We start from the raw sequence: 16,369 nt of genomic DNA, 5'->3' as shown, positions 1-16,369 counted from the left end.
GTTATAAAGGCCTGAGGCTGATAAACTTCTTCAGGTACAATGAATCTCTCTCTCTATCTCTCTATATAAAGATTTTATTTATTTTGTGTAGAAGAACTGGTAGAGGCCAGAGATACAGGGGATGAGAGGATTCACCAGATGAAGAGTGTAGAACAAAACACGCAGATACACTGAAATACACTGCTGAGTGGAGCAGCGGGTGAGACAGGAGAGGTCTGCTGCGCCATTTGGGTAGCTCCCTGGCCAGGCATCAAACTCAGACCATCATGGTGGTAGCACTGAGACTTAACCACTAGGCCATCAGAGAGGCCTAAATTTATTTATTTACTTGGTTCTTTACACTTGAATGCATTATGTATATGCCTATATACATATATACACAAACATGTATATACATAGACATATACACATAATGTTATATAGACGTATGTAAACATATGAATAGGCACACTATTTGATATATGTGTATGTACATGCACGTGTGTATATTCATGTGTGTGTGTGCATTCATTGAAATATACAGACACCCACATACAAGCATGCAATATACTGTACTATACATTATGGGGGTTATAAGAAAAATAGAATTCTGCTCTAAACAAGTTTATAATTGAAAAAATATGCAAATCATCTTTAATATATTTTTGAATGGTTACAATATGTCTTCCCAATAAATTAATAGAATGTTCAAGTTTACTTCTAAAATTTCAAAAAAAAAAGTCTTTGACAAAGTAATATACTTTCAAGATCTATTTTTTCCTCTTAGCCATTAATCAAATGAAGACCAAAAGATTATCTTTATATTAGACAGGGAGCAAATTGTATGCTGCAAGTGTTTGTAGAATGTAATTCTGAAATGGAACTTTCTCTTCCTTCACTTTGGGCAATGTTTCTAGTATAAGCCCTTTATTTTATGGTCACTGTGGGATATATTGGCTTGTTGCTCTTTTCTGTTTTATTTCTTTGAACTTGGTGAAAACACTAGTAGTTCAGAGACTCCATTTCTGCCATCTCAGTTCTCTTTCTTATCTTTTATATGAAGTGAAATAAAGGATTTGAACTCAGCCAGCAGTCTTCTGTTGTTATTTATTTTAAATAAATTATTTTTAAGCAAAATTTCACCAAAAGTTGTAATGCAAGAAAGACTTCAAAACCTAGGTGCTCTGGGGGGGCGGAGCAACATGGCGGCGAGGAGACGCTGCGAGTAAGATCTCCCATTAAAAAAAGTTAATAGGGAGGAAAAGCGGCAGGTCCCAGTGAGAACTGGGACACGGAGATAAACGGGTGATGCCAGCAAACTACCCGAAGAAGAAAGTGGCCATAAAAGAGGACCAGAAGGGAGGGAAGCGCAGAACCCTGCTCCCCTCCCCCGCCCACAGAGGCTGCACTCTCCCACCGGCAGAGAGGAGGGAAACAACAAACCAAAACGGCCAACAATAACAAACAACACAGCAAGAGGGACTGTGAGTGGAAAGGAACTATTGCAGCCACCACACCCCGTGAACTGGAGCTGAGGCGAACCCTGCAGGATTCGCCGCGGCGGTGAGCAAAGGGCTCCGGGCGCCATTAGAGAAGAACAAAGACCCCGGGAGACGCGCACACAGCCCAGGCTGCCGATGACTCCTGGAGGAACCAGAGGGGAGAAGAGAAGCCCACCCAAGATGCCAGCCAGTCCCAACAACACAGTGTCCCAACGCATATGGCAAATTAGAAAACAGACAGTAGGGAGGAGAAGAACCACACGCAACCTAGCAACTCTCCAGAGAAAAAGCACACCACAAAAAGAAAACCAGCCCCCAGATTGCAACGACAGTAACTTGGAAGAACTTCTGAGCCTTCCAGAAAGAGAATTTAAAATTGCCGTGATTAAAAAACTGACAGAAGTCATAAAGGAAAACAATGATAAGGGAAAAATAATCAACGATCAGAAGAATGAAATTGAGTCCCTAAAGAGGGAAATAAAAGAAATGCAGGAGATCAAAGAATTAGTGGAAGAACTAAAGAATTCTGGGAAAAGCAATGAAAGCAGAATTGATGAAATGGAAGAACGAATAAGTGCTCTTGAAGACACAGAAATAAAAAGAACCAAAACAGAAAAGGAAAGAGAAGTACGAAGGAAAAAGAATGAAGAAAGACTTCGGGAACTATCTGACTCCATGAGGAAAGGAAATATAAGAGTTATAGGAATACCAGAAGGAGAGGAGAGAGAAGTAGGAACAGAGAAAATATTCAAAGAGATAATTGAAGAGAACTTCCCAAATGTGAAGAAGGAGCTGAAAATTGATATACAAGAAGCAAGAAGAACACCAAACTTCCACGACGAAAGAAAAAATACAGCAAGACACATAATAGTAAAGCTCCCAAGAATCCAGGACAAGGAAAAAATAATGAAGCTGGCAAGAGGGAAGAAACAGATAACATTCAAAGGAAAGCCAATCAGGCTGACATCAGACTTCTCCGAAGAAACACTACGGGCAAGGAGAGAATGGAGGGACATAGTCAACAGACTCCAAGAAAACAGATGCCAACCAAGAATACTCTATCCCGCAAAGCTCTCCTTCCTCTTTGAAGAAAGAATATGGACCTTCTCAGACAAACAGAAACTCCGGAATTTCATTGCAACTAAACCCCCACTCCAAAAAATACTGCAAGGAGTCCTAAAGCCAGAACCTCAGAGGGACGAATAACAATGAAAGAAGGCCAAAAAAAAAAAAGTTATTAAAAGAATAAATAAAATCAAAGGAAAGACAAACACAATGGCAAATACAGATGTTAACATATCAATATTAACTCTAAATGTAAATGGACTAAACTCTTCAATAAAAAGACACAGAGTTGCAGCCTGGATTAAGAAACAAAACCCAACCTTTTGCTGTCTCCAGGAAACACATTTAGCTACAAAAGATAAAAATAGGCTCAAAGTTAAAGGATGGAAAACAATCCTACAAGCAAATGGACCAAAAAAGAAAGCAGGAACAGCTATACTTATATCAGATAAAACAGATTTCAAACTCAAAAAGATAAAAAGAGACCCCAATGGTCACTACATTATGATCAAGGGGACAATACTTCAAGAAGAAATAACACTCATTAACATATACTCACCAAACGAAGGAGCACCAAAATATATCAGACAACTGTTGTCCTCTCTGAAAACAGACATCAGAGAAAACACATACGTAGTGGGAGACTTCAACACACCACTATCAACAATGGATAGATCAACAAGACAAAAAATAAGTAAAGAAACCAAAGCTCTAAATAAAGACCTAGAGCAATTGGGCTTAACAGACATCTATAGAACACTAAACCCCAAAAAAATGGAGTACACATTTTTCTCAAGTGCACACGGATCATTCTCCAGGATCGATCACATACTGGGGCACAAGACAAACATCAACAGATACACCAAGATTGAAATCATATCAACCATCTTTTCTGACCATGAAGGCATCAAACTAGAAATAAACCATAAAAAGAAGGCAAGGAACTTTCCTACCTCATGGAGATTAAAAACCACACTACTGGAAGACCACCTGACTAATGAGGAGATCAAAGAAGAAATTAAAAAATTTTTTGAATTGAACGACAAGGAGGACACCAATATCCTAAATGTATGGGATGCAGCAAAAGCAGTAATAAGAGGAAAATATATAGCAATAGAAGCTCACATCAAGAAACAAGAAAGAACTCAAAGAAACAACCTAATCTCGAAGCTCAAAGATCTAGAAAAAGAACAACAAGAAAACCCCAAAACCAGTAGAAGAAAAGAAATAATAAAAACCAAAGCAGAAATAAATGAAATTGAAACTAAAAAAACAATCCAAAAGATCAATGAAACCAAGAGCTGGTTCTTTGAAAAAATCAATAAAATAGACAAACCCCTAGCCAGGCTCACAAATGAAAAAAGGGAGAAAGCACAAATAAACAGGATCATCAATGAAAGAGGAGAAATCACAACGGACACAGCAGAAATCAAAAGAATAATCAGTAACTACTATGAACAGTTATATGGAAACAAGTTTAATAATCTAGAGGAGATGGACAAATTCCTACAACTCTACAATCACCCAAAGCTAGATAAAGAAGAAATAGAACACCTAAACAGACCAATTACAATTAGCGAAATTGAAATGGTAATCAAAAACCTCCCCAAAAACAAAAGCCCAGGACCTGATGGATTTACAAATGAATTCTACCAAACATTCAGAGTCGAATTAGTGCCTATCCTTCACAAACTCTTCCAAAAAATTGAGAAGGAAGGGACAATACCAAACACGTTCTATGAAGCCAACATTACACTAATACCAAAACCAAACAAGGACAACACAAAAAAGGAAAACTACAGGCCAATCTGTAGTTCTCCCAATGAACACTGATGCAAAAATCCTCAATAAAATTTTAGCCATCAGAATCCAACAATGTATCCATAAGATAATTCACCACGACCAAGTAGGATTCATTCCAGGGGCACAAGGGTGGTTTAACATCCGAAAATCAATCAACGTTATCCAACACATCAACAAAAAGAAATATAAAAACCATATGATAATATCAATAGATGCTGAGAAAGCTTTCGACAAAGTGCAACACCCATTCATGATAAAAGCCCTTGAAATTCTTGGGATACAAGGAACATACCTCAACATCATAAAGGCCATCTATGACAAGCCAACAGCCAGTATCATTCTCAATGATGAAAAGCTGAAAGCAATTCCATTAAGATCTGGAACAAGACAAGGATGTCCACTCTCACCACTGCTTTTCAATATAATACTGGAAGTCCTAGCCAGGGCAATAAGACAAGAGAAAGACATCCAAGGAATCCAAATAGGAAAAGAAGAAGTCAAACTATCACTATTTGCAGACGATATGATATTATACATAGAGAACCCCAAAAACTCCACAGAAAAGCTAATTCAACTCATCAATCAGTTCAGTAAAGTGGCAGGATACAAAATCAACATGCAAAAGTCAGTAGCCTTCCTATACACAAACAATAAATCTGAAGAAGAAGAAATCAAAAAAACCATCCCTTTTGTTATTGAAACAAAAAAAATCAAATATTTGGGAATAAATCTAACAAAAGAGGTAAAGAACCTATACAAAGAAAACTATAAAACACTGTTAAAATAAATAGAAGAAGACACAAAGAAATGGAGAGACATCCCCTGCTCGTGGATTGGAAGAATAAACATTATTAAAATGGCCATCCTTCCAAAAGCAATATACAGATTCAATGCTATTCCAATCAAAATTTCAATGTCATTCTTCAAAGAAATAGAACAATTATTGATGAAATTCATATGGAATCACAAAAAACCCCGAATAGCCAAAGCTCTCCTGAAAAAAAAAGAAGGGAATGGAGGCATTACACTCCCAGACTTCAAACTATACTACAAAGCCATAATCATCAAAACTGCATGGTATTGGAACAAGAACAGACATACAGACCAATGGAATCGAATAGAAAATCCAGAAATAAACCCACAGATTTATGGTCAACTAATCTTTGACAAAGGAGCAAAGACTATGCATTGGAGCAAAGAAAGTTTGTTCAATAAATGGTGCTGGGAAAACTGGGTCGCTACATGCAAAAGAATGAAGCTTGACCACTACCTCACACCATACACAAAAATCAACTCAAAATGGATTAAAGAACTAGACATAAGACCTGAAACCATAAAATATATAGAAGGAAATATAGGCGAAACACTACGTGATCTGCACATCAAAGACATCTTTACAGACACATCACCCAAAGCAGTGATAGTGAAGGCAAAGATAAACAGCTGGGACTACATCAAATTAAAGAGCTTCTGCACAGCAAAAGAGACAATAACAAAAACAAAGAGAAACCCCACCAACTGGGAGAACATTTTTGCACCCAACACTAATGATAAAGGACTGATCACAAAAATCTGCAAAGAGCTGATGAGACTCAACAACAACAAAGAAAATAATCCAGTCAAAAAATGGGCAGAAGAGCTAAAAAGAAACTTCTCTGAAGAGGAAATGCAAATGGCCAACAGGCATATGAAAAAATGTTCAACATCACTTGCCATCAGGGAAATGCAAATCAAAACTACCATGAGATACCATCTTACACCAGTGAGAATGACACATATTAAAAAAACTAGCAACAACAAATGCTGGCGAGGGTGTGGAGAAAAAGGAACTCTTCTGCACTGTTGGTGGGAGTGCAAACTGGTCCAACCACTGTGGAGAGCTGTGTGGAGATTTCTGGACCTACTAAACATAGAGCTTCCATATGACCCAGCAATTCCACTCCTAGGTATTTACCCAAAGGACACAGAAACATCAATTCCAAAGAACACCTGCACCCCTATGTTTATAGCAGCACTGTTTACAATAGCTAAGCTTTGGAAACAACCCAAATGCCCAAAAATAGATGACTGGATCAAGAAGATGTGGTACATATATACCATGGAATATTAGTCAGCATTCAAAAAAGATAAACACATGCAATTTGCAGCAGCATGGATGGCGCTGGAAGGGATCATGCTCAGCGAAATAAGCCAAAAAGAAAAAGAAAAATACCGGATGGTCTCACTCATAGCAGGAATCTAGAAAACTTAAATAAGGGACCAGGAAAATGAATAACTATAAGAAAGTGAAAATCAAAATCAACAAAAAACTATGAACCAGAGACACTTTTAGGGGGGCGGGGGCGGGAGGGGAGGGATTGGGGTCAGAATGGGGGGGCTGCAATTGTATGGGGAATATAACAATAAAATTTATAAAAAAAAAAAAACAAATAGTCTTAGTAGCATATGGAGGAAGGCTTGCTGTAATGGCGAGATGTTATTTTCTTAAAATTTTAATTAAGTAAAATGAAGTTATCCATAACTGACAAGAGTGACACATATATTCCTACCTTCAATGAGTAGCTGTAAAGTACAAACTGAAAATGAGGATTACATAAGCAAAAACCAGCCCCTTTTCAAATTAACGGAAAGAAAACACAGCGGCTTTGAAACAACTTTCAAACATGAATTTCATGCAAAATCAAATCTCTCTTCTACTTATATAATCGCTTATTTTGAAGAATCAGATACCCTTTTATAATAATAATTTCTTCTCTGGTCTGAGACTCAAGACAGGTCTTTCTGTGGTGGAAGAGGAATTTAGCATGGTGGCTGCAGCCCCTACTTCCCCCATCCAGTATTTCTGAAAAACAGTTGTGCACATTTCAGAAGAAATGGCTCAAACCATATTAGTTTGATTCAAGCCCTATTAAATTATCTTATCCCAGGTGCCACTAGTTGTAAAACTTCTGGCTTACCTAACAGGAGGTTAGGTGTCAGGTGCTTTTGATAAACACCATTGGCCAAATCTGTTATCCCAGTCTGTAAATACCTGCCCCTTTTGTTAAATAAAAGAGTCAAACCATTCATAAAAAAAAAAAAAACCTAGGTGCTCTGAGCAGAACTGGGTACCGCAGCTTTCCTAACATATCTTCCTCTCCCATAGGTGCCTTACAGAATGTTTGGTCTCAGGAGAGCACAATTTGAAAAGCATCAAACTAGATTTTTCTCAATGCTAGCATTTTTGGTTACTTTTAAGTGTTAACATGAGTGATTGCAGACCTCTGAAGACAGACCAAATGGAGGATTTACGTAGATTCAGCTGAGGTACAATACAGATGCTATAAATACTGAGAAACATCAGTCACACATAGAGATTTCTGTGCAGATCTCATGTAAAGATATGATTTTTTTTCTATATTGCCAGAAACATAACAGAAACTCCTCTGTGCACTGAAAGAAATTATGCCCTTTCAAATATTAAATGTCATCTGTAGAAATGCCAGGCACCATTAAATATGGAGAGAGAAAACGGAAAAGATTGCAGAGTTTTATTCCTCTCTTTTTTCGCAAGTCACTTGTACACACATCTTACTTTAAAAGACAACTCTAAACCTCTATACCAGAGCTATTCCCTCTGCTACTGTTGTAGAGATATGACAAGCCAGAATACAGTGTTGATTGAAGAGTGGGATTTTAGTACAGTGAGAGCTGTTTGTGCTGTGGACTGCATGCTTGGCGGCTTTATGGAAGGATGTGTTATTTCTCTGAACCTTGTCCAGCAAGCTGCAGCACAATGGATCTTGACAAACTCTATTTGGTGAGGAGTAAATAGGACACTGGGGCTGACATTGGGGGCTAGTGCAGAAATATTCAGTGATGAGACTCCCAATCACAGCCCCAATCGCAGAGCATACATATAAATAAGATGAAGTTCTGAGAGTACCTTTTGCAATGAGCTAACCACCTCCAGCTGAAACTAGGCTCCCGTTGTTTAATGCTGATAGTAAGAATTAATAATGGATATTCTGAGCATATATTATTTATCAGACCCAATCCTAGACCACACAAAAATATCGAGGTCACCAAAACTATCATTTATTTAAAATCCGGAACCCATCAACAAGAGAACAAAGAGGAAAAAAGTAAGTTAACTGGACACTACATATGAAGGATAACAACTAGAAAAACATCTTTTCTGGGATAGAATATCAGTCAGAAATATAAGTGAATTTTCTTCCAGGAGGCAGTAGAGCAACAAAGAAATTGCCCTCTGTTTTAGGGAGATGATCATTTTAGATTAATAAGTATCTAAATGCTAGGCATGTGCTGTCATCAGATGATGATGTAAATTTCTTTATGAATTATTATCTGACTTTTAGGATTTGTTTTGAAGTATCAGTAAGTAATTCAAAGGGAGAAAAAAGGCTCTGCTGCTACTCAAAATGCCTGGCTCATTTGATCCTGTTAGTGAGAGGTGTTTTAGTATGAGATTAGGGTTCAAATAAATTCCTTTCCCTACTCCCTTTTCTTGTTCACAAACTTTCTATAATTGTCTCTTTGCATTTTGCTCATGTTTCTTTTACTTATAGCTACGATGATGTAAACTTGAGATCTTTAACTTTCATTTCATTGCATATCCAACAAAATCTTCAATCATATAGTTTTCCATATAATAAATCTATTTTGGATAAATGAAAAAAATAAAGGTATAAGCAAGATTTTATCATATATGAGAAAACAGAATAGTTTCATAAAAACAAATGTGACTCTCTAATGAAATTTATTTTGAAGAAGAGTCCTCAATTCCATATATTGTAAAGTTTATTGGAGAAACAAATCATTACGTATATAATTTTTATACTACTGAATGAAATTTGGTTGTTAATCATGGTTTAAGTGTTTATATATGGAGTATTTATGAACATTGCTAAGGTGGACCAATAAAGTAATTTTGTGAATGTTCTGAGCCTATGTACATTTGTGGAGATAACTTTTTCCGGGTTTTCATGAAAGCCAGTGAGACATAGAAAGTTTTTGTCTTGGGCCTCCCCTGGTGGCGCGGGCGGTTGAGCGCAGCACTATGAAGCTGTCCGCAGACCTCTCCTGTCTCGCCTGCTGCTCCCCTCAGCAGTGTACTTAAGTCAGTCAGCCTGTTCTGTTCCCCACTCTGTCTCTGGTGAGTCTTCTCACCCTCTCGCACATCTGGTCTGTACCCCAGATCTTGTATAAATAAACAAATCTTAAAAAAAAGAAAGTTTTTGTCTTGCCAAGTTCCTTCAAATAATAGATGTTGTAACCAGAGTTAGAACTCAGTTGTACTGATTTCCAAATATATTTTTATCATGAAAATTATCTGCGTTAACTACTTACTATGTTTGTAACTGAAAGTTGACACACTGATATCATGAACAAAAGCAAGTAACCAAAGGAAAAGGATAATGAGTTGAATTATCACAAAAAAATAATTAGTGTAAAAATGTATTTCAGCTTTTTGCTTATTTGATATAGCTTATACTTTCTTGCCATCCCTTAATGAAAATTCAATGTTTCTCAAAATGGTAAGATTCAATGACAGGACAAAATATCAATAAATATAATTGTTTTTTCCATATCAAATACTAATTAACATTAAATGCATTTTCTAGGTATAATATGTTCTATGCTTATATTATACTGTCTTCAAATTCTGTACTCCTCTCTCCTAGAGTTTTCATTAAATAAATTACACAAACTTTGGAAGTTTTGTCTCCTGCCACTTTCATTCTAAGTCAGACAATAATTACTGTTCTAATTGTTTCTCATCCACCTCTTAGGTGAAGCTTCAGTTGGATAATGATGACTATATTAAACTACAATGGAATTATTTGACATTGCCATATTAACATCTTTATTTAGCTCCTTGGTATTGGTGAAAATAATGCAGTATTCTAATGAGGGTTTTCTTTCCAGAAGTAAAGCACAGTGTTCCCAAGGGGTTGTTTAAAATAAGTGTTTTTTCTTAGCTGAACCTATAAAAAGAAAACATTTTGAAATGAATCAGGTGAAATAAATTGCACTTGCCACTTCAACCATGTACTATCCAGTCTCTTTGGAATGAACAACATAACCCACAGAGAATGGGAATAGGAGCAAACATCGATGAAAGATTGTGTTCAGTGACAAAGATGGGACCAATATAGTCTTTCTTCTATCAAATATGCTGTTTACTGGTCTTAGGGAGATTTGGCTAAGTCCACACATTTACAGTCTCACTCTACCTGATGTAATTTCTTATTTATTTAAGGAGAACTCTGATTAGAGATTCATGGATTGTATTGTTTTTGTTTGCTTTGCTTAAAGTTCCTCTCCCAACAAATACAGATTCCTCAAATGGATATTTTAACCCCTCATTATTCATACACATCTTGGTTTCCATGAATCACTGGAGAAAATTTCTCTGTTGATAGGTGAAGGCAGATGCATCATATGAATGATTAAGTGGAAGGGATCCCAGAAAAGAGGTAAAAGAGCTAAGACAATAAAGCTGATAAAGCTGTAGACATAATGTGTCACCTTTCCAAGTTATTGTGTATTGAAATTTGACCTCTGTATATTGGGTGGTGAGCAATTATGCACCACTACTAATAACCCCTCTTCCTTCACATGTTATTGCCCAGATGCCACCTGATATGAATCTTCCTCCAGGACCTCACTCATCTCCATAGTTTGTTGGAGGTGGAGCTTGGCTATAAACCAAATGAGGAGGATGTGTGGCCTGGGGTGGATATAGCAATGGGTGGCTTGCTGGTGTTTGGGAAGGCCAGTGGGGGGGTGCATAATGTTGTGGAGGCATAATATGAAGAAGGTGCAATACCACTGTTTGACCCTGATACTCAGGATGATGGGAGCAGTTGCTGGGCAGGAGGTTTGGTTGTCTAGCACCTGAATTTGAGTCATCCTGAACAGGGACAGTTATTAAATTGCTGTGTTTCCTTATTGAACGAAATACAAAAGCTCTCCTGTATGACTAATGAGGTGGAGGAGAAGCCATGGACATTCTGCTGGAGGAACACAAATTACCTTCTTTCGGTGACCACAGTGTTCATGTGGCACATGTTACAAATTAGATGGTGGCATAATAATGTGCTACTTTGGCAGAATATGGCTTAAATGATGTTTGTCTAGTGGCATTGCAAATCATTAGGGATGTCAGTTGTTCTTGGGACAATAGGGGGATAAACATTTTCAACTGAAGCATGGATAAGAGGTTTTCCAGCTCCCATAGTCTGGTGGTTGAATGAACCTGTAAGTCTCTCTGAACACCCTTGAACAATACTACACGTGAAGAGAGAATCTTGTGTACACTGCTTGATTCGCAGCACAGGATCACTACAGCCACTCCATTTTTCATGTAAAATAGCAGTCATTGCAAAATAAATGCTTGCCCAGAATCATCCCTCCTAAGATTTTAATAGGCGTTCCACATTTGTCACAGAAATGAACTGACACATCATCGTAATTTTTCAACTAAGGTATTTATTTGAATGTCCAAAAATAGGTGTGCAGGAAATCATCAATAATTTCCAAACAGTTTACCCCCTTTACAGTCATTTTTTTTTTTCATACAGATTCTTCCTCATCACCAGGTGGAGCCTTTGCAGGCATCCTGCTTATAGCACTTGGAGTTTGAGGTGCATCTTTGGCTTTGTTCCCTTGTTTGGAAATGAGTTTTATAGGAATTTAGTTTTGAACATCAAGGTCACCCAATGATCCAGAACTACTAGTGACTTGTAACTTATTGTCAGTGTGATCTATGCTTCTGCTCACAGGTCAATCTGCTGATTTTTCTTATTTCCTTCCTTCAGCTTAATTTGTTCTCTTTAATTCTTTGAGGTGTAAAATTTAGAATTTTGAGACTTTTTCGTTAAAGTAGGTGTTTATCACAAAAACTCAGCACAGTTCTGCTGCATACCATAAGTGTTAGTATGTTGCAATTCCCTCTTCATTCCCTTCAAGATATGTTTTTTTCTTCCTACTTATTTCATTTTTGACCCATTGGTTATTCAGAAACATGTTGTCTTACTTACATATATTTGTGAATTTTTCAGTTTTCCTCTTATTTTAATTTAATAATCTGTGGTTAGAAAATATATTAAAATGGCAGCAATCTTCTTAAGTTTACCTTGTTTTGTGAACAGATATATGATCTATCCTGCAGAATATTCTGTGTACACTTGAGAAAGATGTTCATTCTGCTGCTCTCAGATGGAAGGTTCTGTATGCAACTTTTAAACTCACTTGGTCTAAAATATACTTCAAGCTCAGTGTTTTCTTATTTAATTCTTATTTAATTCTTTTAATGATCTATCTGGGGCATATTAAAGTCCGTTACTATTATTGTATTATCTACCTCTCCCTTCAGATCTGTTAGCATTCACTTAAATATTTAGCTCTTCTGATATTGGATACCTATATACTTACCATTGTTATAACCTGTTGATGAAGTGACCCTTTTTTCATTATATAATATTTCTCTTGTTAGAGTTTTTAAGTCTATTTTTGTCTGATTAAAGTATAACTATTCCTCGAATAAAGTATAGCCATTCCTACTTTCTTTTGCTTTTCATTTGCATGGACTGAGTGTTCTTAAAGCTGAAGTGAGTCACTTGTAGGAAGCACACTGCTGGGCTTGATTTTTTTTTTTTTCCATTCAGCCTCTCTATGTGTTTTGAATGGAGAGTCATCCTTTTGCATTAAAGTAATTATTGATAGGTGAGGACATTCTAATGTTATTTGCTAATTTTATCTGACAGTTTTCTATTTCTTCTGCTCCCTATTTCCTCTTTTCTGTTTACCTTCCTGAATTTGTGTCTTTATTTAATGGTATGTTTTGACTACTTTCTCTTTATCTTTCATGTATCTTACAAGAGATTTTTCCTTTGTGGTCTCCATGACCACAGTATAAGAGTATCATGAGTTTGGCTATATACTTACCTTTTTTCAGTGTGTTTGACATATTTTTATAAAATTTCATGGTATTAACTAGTATTTCATTTCATATCAAAGTACTCTTTTCAGAATTTATTATAAGGCAGGCACAGTGGCTATGAATTCCCTCAACTTTTGTTTGAATAAGAGAGTCTTCTTTACTTTATTTCTGAAAGACAACTTTTCTGGGTAAACTATTCTATTAGTCGGCAATCATTTCCTTGCAGCATTTTTTAAAAGATTCATTAATTTATGCATAGAAGGACTGAGGTGTAGGCCAGAGGTGTCGGGGGTGAGAGGATTCACCAGAGACAGAGCAGGGGGCAGAACAGGCAGATCTACTGAAACACTATGTTGAAGGGAGTAGCGGGTGAGATGCACCATATGTAGGTTAGCTCCCTGGCCAGGGATTGAACTCAGGTCTCAGTGTTTAAGCTCTGAGACTTAAACCCTAGGCCACTAGGGAGACTTCTTGCAGCATTTTGAATGTATCAATTCATTCTTGTCTAGCCTGCAAGGTGCCTTCTGAGATCAGTTAAATAGGCTTTTGGGAGTTGATTTGTATGTGAAGAACTGTGTTTTGTTTTGTTTTGTTTTTTCTTGCTGCTTTTCATATTTTATCTGTCTTTAATTTTTGAGCAATTTTAGAATATGTCTTGGAGAAGAAGCTTTTGAGTTAAAATTTAGGGGGACCCTCAGAACTTCACAAACTTGATTGTCCATATCTCTCCCCAAATTTAGGAGGTTCACAGGCATCATTTCTTTTTATTCTTCCTTTATTATTTTTTATTTTATTGCAGTAACATAATACAATATTTCAGGGGGATGATTTAAATTAACCTGTGTATTTACTACATTAAGTTCACTATGAAGAGTCAAATTTTATCCACCATCATACAATTGTCCCCTTTTATCCAATCTACCCACTCTCTTTCCACCTTCTTTTTAGGTAGTCACTAGTTGATTTTATTGTCTATGTATTACATAGGAGTAAAATCATATACTGTTGATCTTTCTTTCTTCTTTAAAGATTTATTTTTATTTATACAAGATCTGGGGTACAGGCCAGAGCCGCGGGAGTGTGAGAGGATTAACCAGAGACAGAGCGGTTTGCAGAACAGGCAGACGACAGAAATACACTGCTGAGGGGAGCAGCGGGCAAGACAGGAGAGGTCTGCCTCGCCATGTGGGATTCTCCCTGGCTGGCCAGTAATCAAACGGGCGCTGCGGAGGCTGCAGACAGCTTCACAGCACTGCGCTCAACCCGCTGTGCATCCGGGGAGGCCTTATGTGTGTTGATCTTTCTTGATCTCAATTATTTCACTAAACATAATTCCCTCAAGGTTCATCTGCGTGATCACAAATGGAAGGGGTTCATCTTTCTTATTATTGAGTAGTATTCTAAGGTGTATTTTACTACATTTTTTTTTGGTCCATTTGTCTTTTGATTGACAGATTGTTTTTAGTTCTTCAGTCATTATTTATTTAAAGAAACTCTGTTACTTTTCTCCTCTCTTTTCCTTCTAGGATTCCAACTGTGGATGCATAGATTTTTTTTTTTTTTTAAGGTATCACATTGTTCATGTAGGCTTCCTTCATTCATTTATTTCTCTTTGTTTTCCTTTAACTAAATGATTTCAAGTGACATGTATTCTTTTAAGATTCTTTTCTTTCTGTTTGATCTTTGGTCAATGCTATCAATTGCATTTTTCATTCCATTCTGTTTAACTCTAAAATTTCTGTTTTAGTTCTTTTTTTAATGATTTATATCACTCTGTTAAACTTCTCATTTTATTTTTATATTGTTTTCCTGCTTTCATTGAATTGTCATTTTGTGTTATCTTGCTTATTTAAGACAACTATGTTGAATTCTCTAGTTAGTAAAGTGCACATCTCTATTTCTTTGGGGTCATTTACAAGAAAATTGTATTGCTTTACTTCTGTCAAATTTCCTTGATTTTCCATTTTGCTTGAAATCTTGCACTGCTGTGTACACAGTTGAAGTATTCATCTATTCTTTAGTCTTGACTGATTGTTTTGGGAGTGAAAAGCCTTACCTCAACCCTGTTATCAGCTCTCAATGGTAAGATCTCTTTCTATGGATAAATATGCTCCACGTATCTTTTTGTCTCTTGAGGGTAGGGAAACTATTAGGCTTATATTTCTTAAGCTTTCTCTGAAACGCTGAGCACTGAGAGACTTCCATTTGCTTTCCCTAAGGTACTATCAAATGCTATCAATTAGTGTGTTTGCTCGCAGACTTCAGAGTTGTTCTGGCTTTCTGTTCATGCTCACTGCTTTCAAGAGGATGCATGTGGTGATGTCCATTGGGTTGGGGTTATTTGTTGTGACATGGAATTTTGGGAATGTCCAGGAGCCATTTGGGGAAACATACAGGGTGGGGATACATCCCCAGCAGCCCATGGATGTGCATAATGATGAGGTCTATAAAGTGAATAGTTGGATTTCTGTTCCTTTCCTACTTCTGAGAGTTCTGGCAGGTGTTCTCCCAGCCACTTCTCCACTCTCAACTCACAGAGCACACCTCAGTATTCAGGATGGGGTGAGAAAGAAGTAGGTTTCATCCTAATGAGTCTATTACATGTTAGTATGAAAAATGTATTTTTACAATTTCCTCTAATATGGGATATGCTAGTTCCCTATGCATCATAGGACATTATAACAAACTCAGAGGCATTAAACAAACCACCCTTAGTTATGTCATGGTTGCTGTGATAAGGAGTCCAGGACTCACTTAACTGAGTTCTGTGTTTTTTTTTTTTTTATTTTTTTTAAGATTTTATTTATTTATTTATACAAGCACTGGGTACAGTCAGAAGCATGGGAGGGTGAGAGAATTCACCAGAGCCAGAGCGGGGAACAGAACAGACAGAGTGACAAACTACACTGCTGAGGGGAGCAGAGGGCACGGCAGGAGAGGTCTGCGCACCATGTGGGACCCTCGCCGGTGGCAAGGGATCCAACCCGCACTGCAGAGGCTGCGGGCAGCTTTGCAGTCCAGCTCAACCGCTGCGCCACCGGGGAGACCCTGAGTTCTGTGCTTTTTATAG

Source organism: Talpa europaea (genome assembly GCF_964194135.1).
Source record: "Talpa europaea genome assembly, chromosome: 6".
NCBI lineage: Eukaryota > Metazoa > Chordata > Mammalia > Eulipotyphla > Talpidae > Talpa > Talpa europaea.
This window is presented reverse-complemented; position numbering follows the sequence as displayed.